This window comes from Nicotiana tabacum, chromosome 1 (genome assembly GCF_000715075.1).
Source record: "Nicotiana tabacum cultivar K326 chromosome 1, ASM71507v2, whole genome shotgun sequence".
Lineage (NCBI taxonomy): Eukaryota > Viridiplantae > Streptophyta > Magnoliopsida > Solanales > Solanaceae > Nicotiana > Nicotiana tabacum.
In genome coordinates this window covers 219,704,758-219,721,289 of record NC_134080.1, presented here as the reverse complement: position 1 = coordinate 219,721,289, position 16,532 = coordinate 219,704,758, and the positions used below count along the sequence as shown (strand labels likewise).

Sequence of the window (16,532 nt, the reverse complement as noted above, 5' to 3'; positions counted from 1 at the left end):
GTTGGTAGCTGTCGGCTCAATAGGTCCAATGACATCCATGCCCCATGCAACAAATGGCCATGGCGCTGATATTGTATGCAATTCTGTCGGTGGAGAATGAATCAAATCTCCGTGTATCTGACATTGATGGCATTTCCGCACGAAATTGATACAATCACGCTCCATAGTGAGCCAATAATACCCTGCTCAAAGAATCTTCTTCGCCAATACATATCCGCTCATATGTGGCCCACAAACTCCAACATGTACCTCTATCATAAATGTCGTGGCTTGACTGGCATCTATACATCTCAGCAATCCCAAATCTGGGGTTCTTTTATACAACACTCCTCCACTGAGGAAGAATCCCCTTGACAATCGCCAAATAGCTCTTTTTTGATCTCCGATGGCCTGCTCCGGGTATATCCCCATCCTGAGGTACTCCTTGACGTCATAAAACCATGGCTCGCCATCCACTTCTTCTTATATCATGTTGCAATAGACATGCTGATCACGAACCTGGATGTGCAACGGGTCAACATGAATTTTGTCTGGGTGGTGCAACATCAATGCTAGAGTGGCTAATGCATCGGAAACCTCATTGTGAACTCTTGAGATGTGTCTGAATTCCACTGATCGAAATCGCTTGCTCAAATTGTGCAAACATTGTCGATATGGTATGAGCTTTAAATCCCGTGTTTCCCATTCACCCTGAATCTAATGCACCAGGAGGTCCGAGTCTCCCAAGACCAAAAAGTCCTGGACATCCATGTCAGCAGCTAATCGCAGACCTAAAATGCATGCCTCATACTCAGCCATGTTGTTGGTACAATAGAAACGCAGCTGAGCTGTAACAGGATAATGATGTCCTGTTTCAGAAATAAGTACTGCTCCTATTCCAATGCCCTTCGCATTTGCGGCTCCATCAAAGAAAAGCTTCCAACCTGGTTCCTCAGGTAATTCCAACTCATCTATATGCATTACTTCCTCGTCAGGAAAATACGTCCTCAACGGCTCGTATTCTTCATCAATAGGATTCTCAGCCAAGTGATCTGCTAACGCTTGGGCCTTCATGGCTGTCCTCGTCACATAGACGATGTCAAACTCCATTAGTAATATTTGCCATTTCGCTAACCTTCCTGTGGGCATAGGCTTCTGAAAAATATACTTTAGCGGATCCAAGCGGGAAATGAGATAAGTAGTATATGAGGACAAATAATGCTTCAATTTCTGGGCCACCCAAGTTAGGGCGCAACATGTCTTCTCGAGTTGAGTGTACTTAACCTCATATACTGTAAACTTCTTGCTGAGATAATAGATGGCTTGCTCCTTCCTTCCTGTAATGTCGTGTTTCCCCAACACGCAGCCAAACGAATTCTCTAGGATCGTTAGATAAAGAATTAACGGTCTCCCTGGCTCAGGTGGAACCAATACAGGTGGATTTGATAAATATCCTTTGATCTGGTCAAATGCCTCCTGGCATTCCGCCGTCCATTCTACCACGACATCCTTCTTCAATAGCCGAAAGATGGGTTCACAGGTTGCTGTGAGTTGTGCAATAAATCTGTTGATGTAATTCAACCTTCCCAACAGACTCATTACTTCTGTCTTGTTCTTCGACGGTGGAAAATATTGGATAAATTTGATCTTTGACGGGTCCAGTTCAATACCTTACCGACTGACGATGAATCCCAACAGCTTTCCAGATGGAATTCCAAATGCACATTTGGCTGGGTTAAGCTTAATATCATACCTTCGAAGTCTTTGAAAAAACTTCTTTAGGTCTGCTACGTGGTCTTCCTGATGCTTGGACTTTATGATCACATCGTCCACGTACACCTCAATCTCTTTGTGGATCATGTCATGAAACACAGTGGTCATTGCTCTCATATACGTTGCCCCAGCATTCTTCAAACCAAATGGCATTACCCGGTAGCAATAAGTCCCCTATGGCGTGATGAATGCCGTCTTTTCCGCATCTTCTTCATCCATCAGAATCTGATGATACCAAGCATAGCAATCTACAAAAGATCCAATCTCATGTCCGGCGCAATTGTCGATCAAGATATGAATGTTGGGTAAAGGAAAGTTGTCCTTTGGGCTTGCCCTGTTCAGATTGTGGTAATCGACACACACCCTGATCTTCCCATCTTTCTTTGGCACCGACACCACATTAGCCAACCAATCAGGATATTGAGTGACACGAATAACCTTTGCTTGCAGCTGCTTGGTTACTTCCTCTTTAATCTTCACACTCATATCCGTTTTGAACTTCCTCAATTTCTGCTTGACGGGAGGGCATGCCGGGTCAGTGGGCAATTTATGAACCACTAAATCTGTGCTTAACCCCGGCATGTCATCATATGACCATGCAAAAACATCTTTGAACTCAATAAGTGTTTTGATCAATTCCTCCCTGATATTTGGTGCAATGTGGATGCTTATTTTAGTTTCTCTAACATCGCCGACATCCCCTAAATTGATGGCTTCTGTGTCATTTAAGTTGGGCTTGGATTTTTCTTCAAACTGGCTTAACTCCCTGTTTATCTCCTCGAAGGCTTCATCCTTATCGTATTCCGATTCATTATCATAATAGACCTCTTGTATAGTTAGTTCGGAATCAGATTGATCTTTTAGACTAGGTTGAAGATCCGTTGTGCATGCCATGTCGTTAGAAGCAGTATGAAAAGAACTGTTCAGAAAATGAAACGAAGGAAACAAAATTAAAAATAACATATAAAATAAGAAATAAAGAAGAAACTTTTCTTTTTATTGAATTATAGGATAACAAGGTTTCACACTTTATTGAACACAATAAAAAGGAATCTGGATTACAACCCTAGAATAATCCAGAAAATAAGAAGGAAAATCAGAGCCAACTACCAGGACTCCCTCCGAGTAGGAAGAGGAGTAACTATCCAATTGTTGACCTTGGCCTTAGGACCCACAAACTATATGTCTGCCTTACTGGAACCCTCTCCAGCTTCTATCATGTTGAGATCTGCGAACATTCTTTCAAAGCCCTCATTCAAATCTCCATCTGGCCCGATCAAAGGTCCAAGAACTTCCGGGACTGGCAACTTTCTGCACCCAGACTCTTTTCTTCAATTTGCGGGCCCGTTTTACATCTGTTGCGGTAGGTTTGAATCCCAAACCAAAAGTATCCAAGTTCTTAGGCAAGGAAACTAGCTGGATCATTCCCTGCAGATCAATCCCCAGACCTTTCCCTGGTACAAATCCGTTGTTCAACATCTCTGAGGCTATCATGAAGGTTGCAGCTGTGATTCTGGGAAGTGGAAGGCCCCCACCCTCAGGAATTTTGTCTACTGAGACTATTTCGAAAACCTGATAAACCCAAGGGCCCTTGTCATCGTCGTTTTCTATGAAGGGCACAATAGCATCACTGACGGCATGTGCGCTGTCATCCCCGTGTATCACAATCTCTTGTCTATCCCATTCAAATTTGATCATTTGATGCAGTGTAGAAGGCACTGCTTTAGCTGCGTGGATCCAGGGTCATCCCAACAAAAGATTGTACGACACCGCCACATCTATCACTTGAAATTCCATGGTGAACTCGACTGGACCAATGGTTAATTCCAGTATGATATCGCCCACTCTGTCAGTACCGCCCCCATCAAAACCTCGGACGCAGACGCTGTTCTTGTGGATCCTATCATCAGCAACCTTTAGTTTGTTCAGAGTGGCCAAAGGATAGATATTGGCACTTGACCCATTATCAATTAGTGCTCGAGTGACCATCGATTCTTCGCATTTTATCGTCAGGTAGAGTGCTCTGTTGTGTTCAGTACCCTCTACCGGTAACTCATCGTCAGAGAATGTCACTCGGTTTACTTCGAAGATTTTGTGCGCTATTTTCTCCAAATGGTTCACTGAGAGCTTGTTCGGGACATAGGCTTCGTTCAGAATCTTCATTAAGGCCTGACAATGATCGCTTGAATGGATTAACAAAGATAGCAACGAAATCTGGGCCGGGGTCTTCCTCAACTGCTATATAATTGAGTAGTCCTGTGACGTCATCTTCTTTAAAAACTCCTCTGCTTCTTCCTCCGTTACTGGCTTCTTTATTGTTACAGGATTGACCTTTCTCAATTCTGCGGGAACAAAACACCTTCCCGAACGAGTTAGTCCCTGAGTTTCGCATACTTCTTCCACCACCTCCTTTCCTTTATGCATCACTGTTACTTGACTGTAGCTCCACGACACAGCTTTCTCATTTGTTACCGGCAACTATGTGACTGGCCTGATAACAACTGGTTCTACATGGACCCCCTTTACCACCAACACTGGTGTGCTTGATACTCCCTGCAGTACTGCCTTGGCTGACTCTGGCTTCTTCGCAGCAACAGACGAACCTTTCCCTACTACCAAAAATGGCTTGTCATCTGCCTTTCCCAACTGTACCACTACCTTTCCACTGGTCGAATTTTCGTTCGAACTGGCACGAATCATCATTACCGTTTGTGAGGGTGTTTTAAGTTTCCCTCCTTCGTGCACTATCTCGATCATGTGGGCTTCATGGTGCACCGGTAACGGGTTTTCATTGATGTTGGGTGCCTTTGGTGCCTGAACCTCGATCCTATTTGTGTCAATAAGATCTTGTATGGTAGTCTTCAACTTCCAACACTTCTCAGTATCATGCCCGGGAGCTCCTGAACAATATTCATAGCTTACTGAATGGCCTAGATTTCTGGGAAGGGGATTTGGCAATTTGGGTTCAACAGGACTTAATAAGCCTATCTGCCTCAACTTGTGAAACAGAGTAGTATAGGTTTCTCCCAACGGAGTGAATGTTCTCGGCTTCTGCATCCTTTCATTTCTGAAAGCCTGATTTCCGCAGAAGCTTGGCCCTGGAGGATTCCTGTAGGCCCTCAATGGTGGATATGTGTTTTGTGGAGGAGGATATGTGTATTGGGGAGCCGGCGCACGCCATTGCGGATGAGCCGGAGGCTGGGTGTAAGTTTGGGCGTGCTGGACGGAGAAATAGGGCTCTTGTGGTGGATAATAAGGTTGTGGAGGGTTGTATGGATTGTGTGGATAATTTGGGTAATGGGGTCTGGTTTGGTAGCGAGGGGCTGGACCTCTTGATCTGGACCAAGTACCTGCTTCGACTGTTGCGACCTTCTCTCTTCTTTTTCCTGAGCGCACCTCCCGTGCCGCTTTGGATAGCCTAAGTTGTGGCCTTGATCGCCGAATAACTCATTATCTTGTTGGACCTGAGTCCCTCTTCAACCATGCCGCCCATTTTTACTACTTCATTGAAAGATTTACCAGGTGACCAAAGTAAATTGGCTCCAAAGTTTGTAAGAAGTAGTCCACCATTTCACCTTCCCTCATTGGCGGATCGACTCTTGCTGCTTGTTCTCTCCAACGAAATCCAAATTCCCTGAAGCTCTCTCCGGGATTTTTTCTCAAGTTTTAACAGTGTGAGACGGTCGGGGACGATCTCAAGGTTATACTGGAAATGACCTACAAATGCTTGTGCTAGATCGTCCCAAGTATACCACCTACTGGGATCCTGCCTCGTGTACCATTCTAATGCGGACCCGCTTAAACTTTGACCGAAATAAGCAATCAACAACTCATCCTTTCCACATGCCCCTCTCATCTTACTGTAGAAAACTCGTAGATGTGCCATGGGATCACCATGACCCTCATATAAGTCAAACTTTGGCATCTTAAAACCTGCCGGCAATTGAACATCGGGGAAGGGACACAGATCTTTGTAGGCCACACTAACTTGGCTACCCAATGCATGCATATTCCTGAAGGATTGCTCCAGGCTTTTTACTTTACGGAGCACTTCGTCTTGCTCCGGATTTTTAGCTGGCCTCTCCGTTTCTGTTGGGAACTGAAGGTGAGGGGTGTAAGTGTATGGCTCGGGTGCTTTGAAGGTGAGTTCAGGAGGATAATATTGATTGTCTTGAACCTGAAACACTGGTTCATCAGGTGATTTTTGCAATGTGGCGGGTGGAGGTGCCACGAAAATAGGAACAGTTGGTGGAAGAGGGTTTTGTTTAGGTGGTGAAGCTTGGGGATTATAGGAAGTTTCCCCCTGATAGTATTGGGTAATGGGGAAGCTCGCTGATGGACTAGTGGAAGGGTGCTCTGGAGTTCGAGCTGGTGAAAGGGTAGGAGTAGGGGGAAGCATTGGTGGTGTTTGTCCCTTAGCCCAGGCTAGGTGCATCCCAGCAATCTCTTGTCTCAACCTGTCCATTTCCTCCTTCATCATTTGCATCTCTGTTTTTTCTTCCTCAACACTTTTGTCCGAACCAGACATACTTTCCGGAATGGCCCTTTTGATCTTGTGTGGTAATGGTAATCTGCCAGACCGTTCTAACGAGCTAACTATTTTGAAATCTCTTTCTCTGGTATAAACAACAAACTTTTAGCGTTAGAGCTTAGCACATATTGCAATTTCACATTGGGGAATGCAATGTTCCTAGGCAGTTTAACCATTTCTAACATGTTTTTGCTTCGATTGCATGCGTCATTCCGGCTTATGTCCTTTCTTTATTCACTTTGCCTTTTCTTTTTATCTTTTAGTGGTGGTCGAATCTTATGTAGATTGCCTACGTATCATGTCCCACATTAACATTACAAGCTACGGATTTGAAGAAAAACAATCAAGCGAAATACAGACTCCACACTATTAACATTGTTTGATATGAAAAGAGAACAGAGGGGTAGACAACAGGCTTTTAAAAACCAAACAAGTGCAGACATGAACTAGGGATATATTAAAGCCTTGAATTTTGGTGCCTGCGAGGCATCGTTCGGCCTTTCCGCGGGCTTTGGTGCCAGGCCTCTTTGCAAGCTTTTTAATTCCTCCATGATCCGGTGGACATAACCCATGACTGAGGCAAAAAGGGTATCACAGGGCATTTCTTCACATACTAGGCACTTCATGGTGATGTAACGCCCAATCTCATCGATCCTACTCCTGATTCTATCCCTTTCTATGCACAGCTGTTCTATTCGTTGATTCTTTAGTCCCAATACTCGAGTGTTGTCAATGAGATGATCTTGGAACCTCTCCATTTGTTCTTCCATTCGGGCTATTGAATCATAGCAGCGCTCCCTGTCTGTTCTAGCATCTCGGGCTTGTTTAAGGACCCGATCTCTGAGAGTGGAATTTGTTTCTCTCAATATTGCAATACTCCCTTCATAATCCCTTCTCACTTGCCATATGTGCTTTTTCCGTGCTGCTGCACCTTTTGCCCATCTGGCCCGTATTCTTGCTATGCTAGCCTCGAATCTTTCCAAGTCCTTTCGGCTTTCAATGACCTGATTCTTTAACCCTGCTATCATCCTTTCATCGGACCGTCTTCTCCATTGGTTGTCGGCATCCCTTAGGACTTGACGGTTTTGGGCTTCGAGAGCCTCATTTGCTTGGGCTAACCTGTTCTTCTCTCCCTTATCGGCAGCAACTTGTACCTTGTTCTCGAATTTTAGATCCTTGATCTGTTGTTTCAACTTGCCTATTTTGGCCCGATATTCATAAATCAGAATTTTCCACTCAATCTCCACTAAGTCTGAATTTTCCACTTAATCAGCCCCTCCACTCCCTTTGGTTCCCCATTAGGGTATTAATTAATACCCTATTAACAAAGCACTAACAATAAAATATAATCCTAACTATTTCATTCCTAAATCACCCCTGAAATTCCTTAATATTACTGCCTCCTAATACAACTATTCAATTACATTGAAATCTTAATTCTGAAATCTGTTTAACTAACCATTAACCAAAACTGATTTGATTAACAGCTATAACCAATTCAGCTAGTACTTTAAGGCAGAAAATACATCAAATATTAAGGGTTTCAGTGATTCAGAACAATGCTCATAATCAAACAAAGTCTGATTTAATCGGACAACTAACTATTGAAAACTATAAATACCAGAAATGCCAAATGATTCAGGCTATACAAACAGCCTAATCAACGACGCTTAATTAGTCGATTACATATTACAATTGACACTGAACAAATCAGCAACAAAGCAATAAGCAATCAGTGTTATTGACAGAATCATGAACTAACAGGAAACTAATTAATTGATGCAACTTATCAATCAATTACACAATTTATAACACATAATAATTACAGCAAACATAAACAAATGACAGAATTGGACAAAATAAAAAGTCCACTGAAGATGAGCAGAATTAATTGATAAAAGATGGAAAATTAATAAAACTAAACTAAACAGATACATTGATAGAAAAACATGAATACAAAAATGAAGGAAAAGAAAAATACCTCAGAATCTCAGAAATATACGGACCCAGGATCGAACTCGAATTTGGACATTTTTGAGGTCGAACAAACTTTAATCGAAGTATTCTCAACTGAGAATACCTCTTTTAATCGGACAGACCCCAAGGTTTGGAATTTTAGGGTTTCGTTTTTTTCGGATTTAGGGTTTGAATATTTCTAGGCAGATTCGAACCAAACCAAGCTTGGTTTGGTTACAAGTGAGGTCAGGGGAGTAACTGGTATGAATTTGGGGTGGGTTGGGGTAGGTTTAGGTTATGCTCGAATCTTCGATTGAAGAGAATCTGTAGGGTGATTCGAGGTGAACAACCAACAGATCTGTAACGAGGGTGGTTAGGGGGTGCTGTGGTGTTAATTAGGGACTGGTTGGTTTGGATCTGAGTTTGGCTCGAATCTTCAAATGAAGATTCGAGAAGCTCCAGGAAGATTCGAGCTAAACGGTTACCAGATTTGGATAGAGGGTGGTCAGGTGGTCTTAGGGTGTTGGTTTGGTGACCGGCAGCGTAGTTGCCGCCGGGTTTCAGGCGAGGGGGAGCTAGGGCGGCTAGGGTTTGGGGGCATCGTCTTAGGGACGATGATGAACAGGAAGACGAGGGGGGGTGTTTGGTTAGGGGGCTGGGTTAAGAGATTGATTTTATATAGGGGAGGGGTGGTTTGATCTTGGCCATTCGATCAAGAGAGATCAAAGGTCCAGATCAATTCACTTAACTCAAACGGTGTCGTTTGGAGTAGTACTGGGGAGGTCCGGGTATTGGAGTGACGGGTCGGGGTAGAGTTTGGTCAAGGCTTTGAGGCCGTTAGATCAAATAAAATGGATGGCTCAGATTGATCATTTGAAACGGTGTCGTTTCAACTATGCAGGGGCTGAACTGGATCGTTCGATCCAGTTTGATCAAAGGCTCAGATTTGAGACGCCAATACGGCGTCGTTTGGATTAATTGCCGGTGGACTGGATTTGACCGGGTCTTTTGGAATGTTTGGGCCTGATTTTTTGGGTCTAAATTTATGGCCCAGATCTGATTGACCCTATATTTTTAAACTCTTTTCATTTCTTCTTTTAATCAATTTAAACACAATTCATAATTAAATTGTAATAATCAAAAATAAAACTACACAAATATTAATTAACACTTATAACAATTAACACACAAATTAGGACCTTTTTAAAAAAAATCACACAATGACAACAAGATAGAATAAAACGCATATTTTTATGATTTTCCTTTTAGAGTCAATTAATTGTTTAATTCATTCCTAAATGTATAATTAAATCCTAAATGTATGCAGTATGTATATATATATATGTATGTATATATATATATATATATATATATATATATATATATATATTTTATTTTTCAATTAACTATAACAAAGTAAACATTTACGGACAAAAACACAAATAATTATCCAAAAAAATGCCATGTAAATCCTAAAAATTGTACACCAAGAAAATTTTGTTTTATTTTTTGATTTCTTTTGGAGTAGTTTTCGTGAAGCAAAAATCACGTGCTCACACCACCAAGCAAACCCGAATATCACCAGTCGATCTAAAAAGAAGGTGACACAATACTACCGAAGTGCTATCAACTTAATAGCATTGCCCTTTTACTAAAACATAGACTCTCGTCAAATTATTTCCAATTAGCAGTACCATTTCCTTAATCATTTGAGGCTACCCGCTGCCTAAGAGTTTTATGAACCTCCTTTCAGAACTGAACTGTAACTCATCTAGCCAAGAACTTCCATTGATCCCATATAGAAGAAAAATCATTACATTTCCTATGCTTCTCACACTCGGAGAAATTGTACCTCTCCAACCATGGTAGAAATCAATAAGAACTCTCCCAATTCTATTTGCACAAATTCAACTGCCATGACTGAATCCTTCTAACTAGACCAAGCTAAGCAAGCCATCAAAACCCAAGAGCATTGTTGAAAAATAGCTGTAGGAACTCATTACCTCGAACACACATAAGGAATTAATCATATCCTTACCATACCGATTTGGTCTACTATCAAGATACCCCATCTATCTAAATTCCTTCTGATTCATCTTCAACTTGATATTCCTTCTTGCTGTAGCACCACAATTTACTCAACCTAGGCTTATCACATGAAACCCAAGCATAAAGCTACACCGTCTTAGGCTCCTAAGCCGCTAAATACTCTTTAAGTGTTCCCCAAAGCCATTACCTTCACCTTCCCGATACTGATATATAGAGTCCCATAATTAATATAGAAAATACCACAAGTCTTGCCATCTTCCACTGAAAACTCAGTTTCTATCCATAAGTACAACTTAGAAGCCTCCAATTATTGCATGTAGAGTTTTGAACACAATAGGACCATTCTCTTGAGTCATCCATACTACTCAAACCGTAGTTAGATTGATTAAACGAACCGAACAACCTGTGCTTCATTAGCACTCTGACACTGCAGAATGTGACCTCATTCTAATATAACCAAGCAACTTCCTGCTCTATGCACCGAGCATTCGTTACCAACCACAACTCAAGTCATTCCCCGATTCTTGTACACCCATAAAGCATAACATAGCCTTTATTGAAATTTCCTTTACTCGAACCACAACTGATTTACAAATACGGCTCGAACTGGAACCATTAGAGCACATAACCGTGCAATCAACTATTCAATAGCTGACTCCCCCACTTGGCTCAAAGCCATAGATCAACACACGCTCAATAACTCATAATGATTATACTTTATTGATGCCATGATACCATAATGCGATTAAACTCAAATCTTTTATAAGCTTGTGAAAACATAGATCATCTAGAATTTTAACTCTTCTGCAAATCTCGCATTCCACTCTCGTAACAGTTACACCCACTCACTAAGCGACCCAATTTAAGTTGCAACACATATCCTTCACTCACAAATCTAACAGACTCATAAGGATCGTACAACCTTAGAACACTTCGCATGAGATAACCCACATTCTTCGCCTTAAACTAACATTTATGTATACCTTCCACCGTCATAACCATTACGCAGTCACTTAGTCTTCTTGAGTCTGAACTCATATCGCAACATGAAATTTACTTCACTCCCAACTAGGACACATGAAAAGACTCTTTGCACACCCATAACTCGGGGCTATACCCCAAATCAAGATGGATACATCTCGCAGTACTAACATACTCATCACATAGTTATCCAGCCATCACTCCCACTAATAGGGACATTACCGAACATATAAGTTCAAAAATACTTGCTCACATAATCAGCACCTCGGTGCTCAAGCCATAGGCAAATATTCGGCCTCAAGTCCTCCAGACTGGCCCAACATCAAACTCACAGAGATCACATCTCGCCCCTAGATCGGGGAATCACAAGCCATCAAGGCACATCTGATACTGAGCGCTCATGCATGTATACAAACGCGTGGAAGGAATTCAAAGAGTTACATTTCAAGCTGAATCAAAGGACGTACGATAAGAATTCAAGAATGTGAAGTTTTCCTAAAGGTTCTGCAGCCTCTCGAGGATAAATACAAATGTCTCCATACCGATCCGCGAGACTCTACTAAACCTGCTCATGATCATGAGACTTATGTAACCTAGGTTCTGATACCAACTTGTCACGACCCAAACCCCGCTCCGGTCGTGATGGTGCCTCTCGTGAAGACAAGGTCAGCCAACAAACCCATATCGCCTTTTCAAAAATAGTTAAACATTAATAAACGGTTTAAATATGATTTAATGATATAATTAATGGAAGCACAACCCGACACAGCCCTAACCGGGGTGTTACAAGTCACGAGCATCTACTAGGGTATAAATACAACTGAAAGCCTAGTGTGTACAAATACAGACTAATGAAATGAGGAGAGAGAAAAGCAGTGTTGCGAATGCCGGCAGCTACCTTGCTAAACCCTGATAACTCTGCCTCCGATCAGCCAAAACATACCTGAATGTGCACACAAAGTGCAGGGAGTAATGTGAGTACTCCGACTCAGTGAGTAATAGTAATAAATAAAGATTGAAGGCAAGAAATCACGCAAAAACACAAGGTATTCCATATTGAAGCAGTAAAATCACTTTAAACAGTAAAGCAGTAGGAAATCAAGTGAAAATCCCCTTCTTCTTTTTTTCCAACAAGTAAAGCAAGTAGTTTACAAGTGAGTAACAAAAATGATAGAAATGTAAACAACCCCTCGAGCAAAACATGTACAACAAACTGCCCATCGGGCATAATATCAACAGAACCAGCCCCTCGGGCTCAATATCAGAATAGTGCCAGCCCCTGGGGCTCAATATCAGAATAGTAATAGCCCATCGGGCTCACTCTTGGAATAGTATCAGCCCCTCGAGCTACCTCACAATCACTCATATCAGCCCCTCGAGCTACCTCACAATCACTCAGTATCAGCCCCTCGGGCTACCTCACAATCACTCATATCAGCCCCTCGGGCATAGTATCAATCACTCAGAACAATGGGTACCCGCGCTCACTATGGGTGTGCAGACTCCGGAGGGGCCCCTTACGGCCCAAGCGCTATATCAAGCCACCTCGTGGCATCATCACTCAGCATATCCTCACATCACTCAAGCCACCGCGTGGCGTAAATAGTAACTCAGGCCATCAGCCTCATATCACTCAGCATATCCTCACACATGGCCCTCAGCCTCACTCAGTCCGGAAATCATCATAAGCCCCTCTGGCATTTGTAAAACAGTAGTTCTCAGCTCAAAATACCATTTAGAAATATCATTTGAGTTTTCAAATCTGCATAAAAGCGGCTGAGTTTGTAAAACAATAATTATCAACAGGACTGAGTTTAAATATAAGTCAAAACAGTGAGGAAATAGTGGTAAAAATTCCCAAAGGATTCAAATAATTGGCACGAAGCCCAAGTATGGCAATCAACCCAAATCATGATGATAACAAATAAGTTTCAATCAAATATGCGGTAAAATCATCAATCGGGATGGACCAAGTCACAATCCCCAGTAGTAAAAGACCCCGCGCTCATCATCCAACGCGTGTCTCACCTCAATATAGCACCACGATGTGCAAATACGGGGTTTCAAACCCTCAGGACATCATTTACAGTCATTACTCACCTCGAACCGGCTAATCCTCTATCTCGCGATGCCTTTGTCTCTCAAATCGACCTCTGAATGCCTCGAATCTAGCCACAATAATTCAATTCAGTTAATAAAAATTATAGGAATTAATTCCATATGAAATTCTACATTTTCCATTAAAAATCTGACATCAACTCGACCCTCAAATCTTCAAATTAAACCGAGAGGGTTTTCAAGATTTTCCCAACTAAAATCACCAAATAAATGCCAAAACTAGTAATAGATTCAGGTAATCTAACCAAAATTAAGTTAAGAACACTTACCCCATTGTTTTCTCTGAAAATCGCCTCTCCCCGAGCTCCAATTTGGTAAAAATGGAAAATTGTACTGTTCATATGTACTGTACACGGGCACTGTGCACGTTACTGTACATGGTACTATACACGGATACTGTTCACGCAGGTGCGGTTACTGTTCACACGTGCGAAAAATGTAGAAACTGCCCAGAAAATTGCAGCAGCTTTTCTTTTCACTAAAAAGGCTCTAACTCCATCATAGGAACTCGGAATTCGATGATTCTTGTTCCTATGAGTTACAAATAATAATACGAACATAGCCCTTCAGTCGAAACTCAATTCGGAGCTCATTTTCTTAGTTCAATACCCATTTTGCTCGTTAAACAATTAACTCATATTTCGTGTCAAAAAGCCCATCACGACTTGATGAAATTAGACCAAACTTTCTAGATCAGTCCTATAATTCATTATCAAAATATCGGAAGTCTCGAAATTAAATTTCGATCTCTAGAACTAAAAATGGACCTTTGGATCATTACATGCTTATGCTCAAAACGGCAAAATCTTCCAAAATCTCTTCCAAAACATATCCGAGCCTCATGGGACCCCGACCAAACATGCCAACACACCACATAACATAATTCAAACTTGTTCCAACCTTCGGAATGCTCAAAACAACATCAAAACATTAAATCATCCTCGGATTCAAGCCTAAGAATTCCAAAACTTCCGAAATCCGAATTCGATCAAAAAGTCGACCAAACGACGTCCAAATGACCTGAAATTTTTCACACACATCAAAAATGACATAACGAAGCTACAACAACTCTCAGAATTCCATTCCGACCCTCGGATCAAAATCTCACCTATCAACCGGAATTCGCCAAAATATTAACTTTGCCAATTCAAGCCAAATCCTTCCACGAACTTCCAAAATATATCCGCGCTCCTAAGTCATAAATCACCCAACAAAGCTATCCAAATCATAAAATTTCTGATCCGAGCTCATATACAAATAAGTCAACTTTTAGTCAAACCTTTCAAATTCAAAGCTTTCAACTGAGACTGTTCCTTCAAATTCATTCTAATTTTTCCTGAAAACCAAAACCAATGATATACATCAGTCATAATACGTTACACGGGGCAAGTCATGCCCGGGAACTGGCGATCAAAGTGCAAAAGTTCAAAACGACCGGTCGGATCGTTACAAATATATATACTCTGTTTACCCCATCCTCTAAAAAAAGAAACACATATAGTTCAGTCATGCCCCATTACTTTAAAACAAGGTAAACCAACCCCCTCCCTTCCCTCCACCCCTCCCCAAAAAAGGAAGTTAGAAGAAAACAACAGAAAAGGAGAAATCTTTCTAATAAGGAACAAATAAAACCATACGGGTATGTTCAAATGAGTGGCTAAACCAATAAAAACTAGCAAGAGCATAAGTATATCCTTTTACTATACATAATATTTCTCCAAATCGATTGATCTGTTATGCTATTGAAAAGAATCTCCTTTCTTTCAAAATCAAACTCAATCCACATATATAATCGTCTTTACAAGATGAACACACTATTTGGCATATAAAATAAAGGCGAGCAAAAATCAATCAAACAAAAAAGAATTTTTATCAGCAATACTTTTCAAATTTGGATGTAATTAAGTATTTGAAAGATATGTAATTCTAAGAAGAAATCCAATATTTGATAAACACAGAGTTAATTCATACATAGGAAAACACATAGGTTGAATAGAAGTTTATAGATTACCTTGACAAGAAGGAAAATAAAACCCTGGGTTGTAGAAAAGAAATCAACTTGTGATTCTTTGCAGATCTTTGACTGCTCAAAGCTAGCTATGTGCGTGTATTCTTGTAACTGCAATTTGTCTTGTTCTCAATTGATAAAAAAGAGAGAAGTTATCTTGTTCTCAATTGATAAAATAGTAAAAGGTGTTTTATTTTAGGAGGGGTGGTCACGAGAGTTGAGGGTTGTGGGCTGCTTGTGGATTGGGTAAAAAAACGAGGGAAAAACTGGCGCCTATTTATTACTTGTCTTATTGCTTATAATATATTTTAACGTCCGGATTATTTTAATTTTTAATGACCGAAAATCATCCCTTCGTAAATATAAAAAGAAATTAGACTTTAACAACCAAAAAAAGTTTGGTCGTTATACATACACTTTTAACAACCGGATTCATGTCCCTTAATTAAAATTTTGTTGTTAAAAGTCAGCATTCTTGTAGTGTATTCTCTTTTGGTTTCCATTCCTATTTGGAATTGGATTCGGTTTATTCCTATTTTGAGTGGATTTTGGCTTTAAGAGAAAGCACCACTCATGATCTATAAATAGGACAACTTTGGAGAATTATTCTATGCTCATTGATACAAGTCTTTGAAAGATTTAAGCACATAAGAGTGGTTTTTGAGAGAGATTTCATCAAAAGAGAAGAGAGAAGAAAAATATTTGTTGCTGCAGATTTTTATTCCGACCATCCAACTTCAAATCACGTTTTTCGATTCGTTAACCGTTGGATCGGGATGAAATTTTGACTGAGTGTTCGTAACATCTTGGTCTTGATTTTAATGGTGGAGATCTTAGTTTACAAAGCTGAGAAGATAGATTCACAGAGTAATGAGAGCTTAGTTGATATTGATCCAGTTTCAATTGCTAAGGCACCTATTACACATGAAGGAACCCAAGACAATGATGGAGATAGTGATCAAGATCAAAATGATCATCATGGTATAGATGTTATGGATGCTCCAGTTGATGAAGTTGTGGTTGATCAGCAACCAATTCCTGCATAGGTAACTACTTCGAATGCTCCTGAAACCTCTCTTAGAAGATCTACAAGGGAGAAGCAAAAATCCATGCGCTATCCTCCTGAAGAGTATGTAC

At 40.9% G+C, this 16,532-nt stretch overlaps 1 long non-coding RNA gene across 2 annotated transcripts; it reads right to left on the bottom strand.

Moving 5' to 3' along the window:
- Positions 1 to 11,784: 11,784 nt before the first annotated feature.
- On the bottom strand, positions 11,785 to 15,656 carry LOC142182713 (uncharacterized). Of its 2 annotated transcripts, XR_012711692.1 has the most exons (5): positions 15,399 to 15,656; positions 14,496 to 14,723; positions 13,657 to 14,407; positions 13,370 to 13,437; positions 11,785 to 12,212 (listed from the first exon to the last, which is right to left on the bottom strand). It is a non-coding gene; the product is annotated as an uncharacterized LOC142182713 (long non-coding RNA). The 2 variants fall into 2 exon arrangements; XR_012711691.1 differs by having other exon boundaries at positions 11,786 to 12,212; positions 13,657 to 14,723.
- Between the last annotated feature and the right edge of the window lie 876 nt (positions 15,657 to 16,532).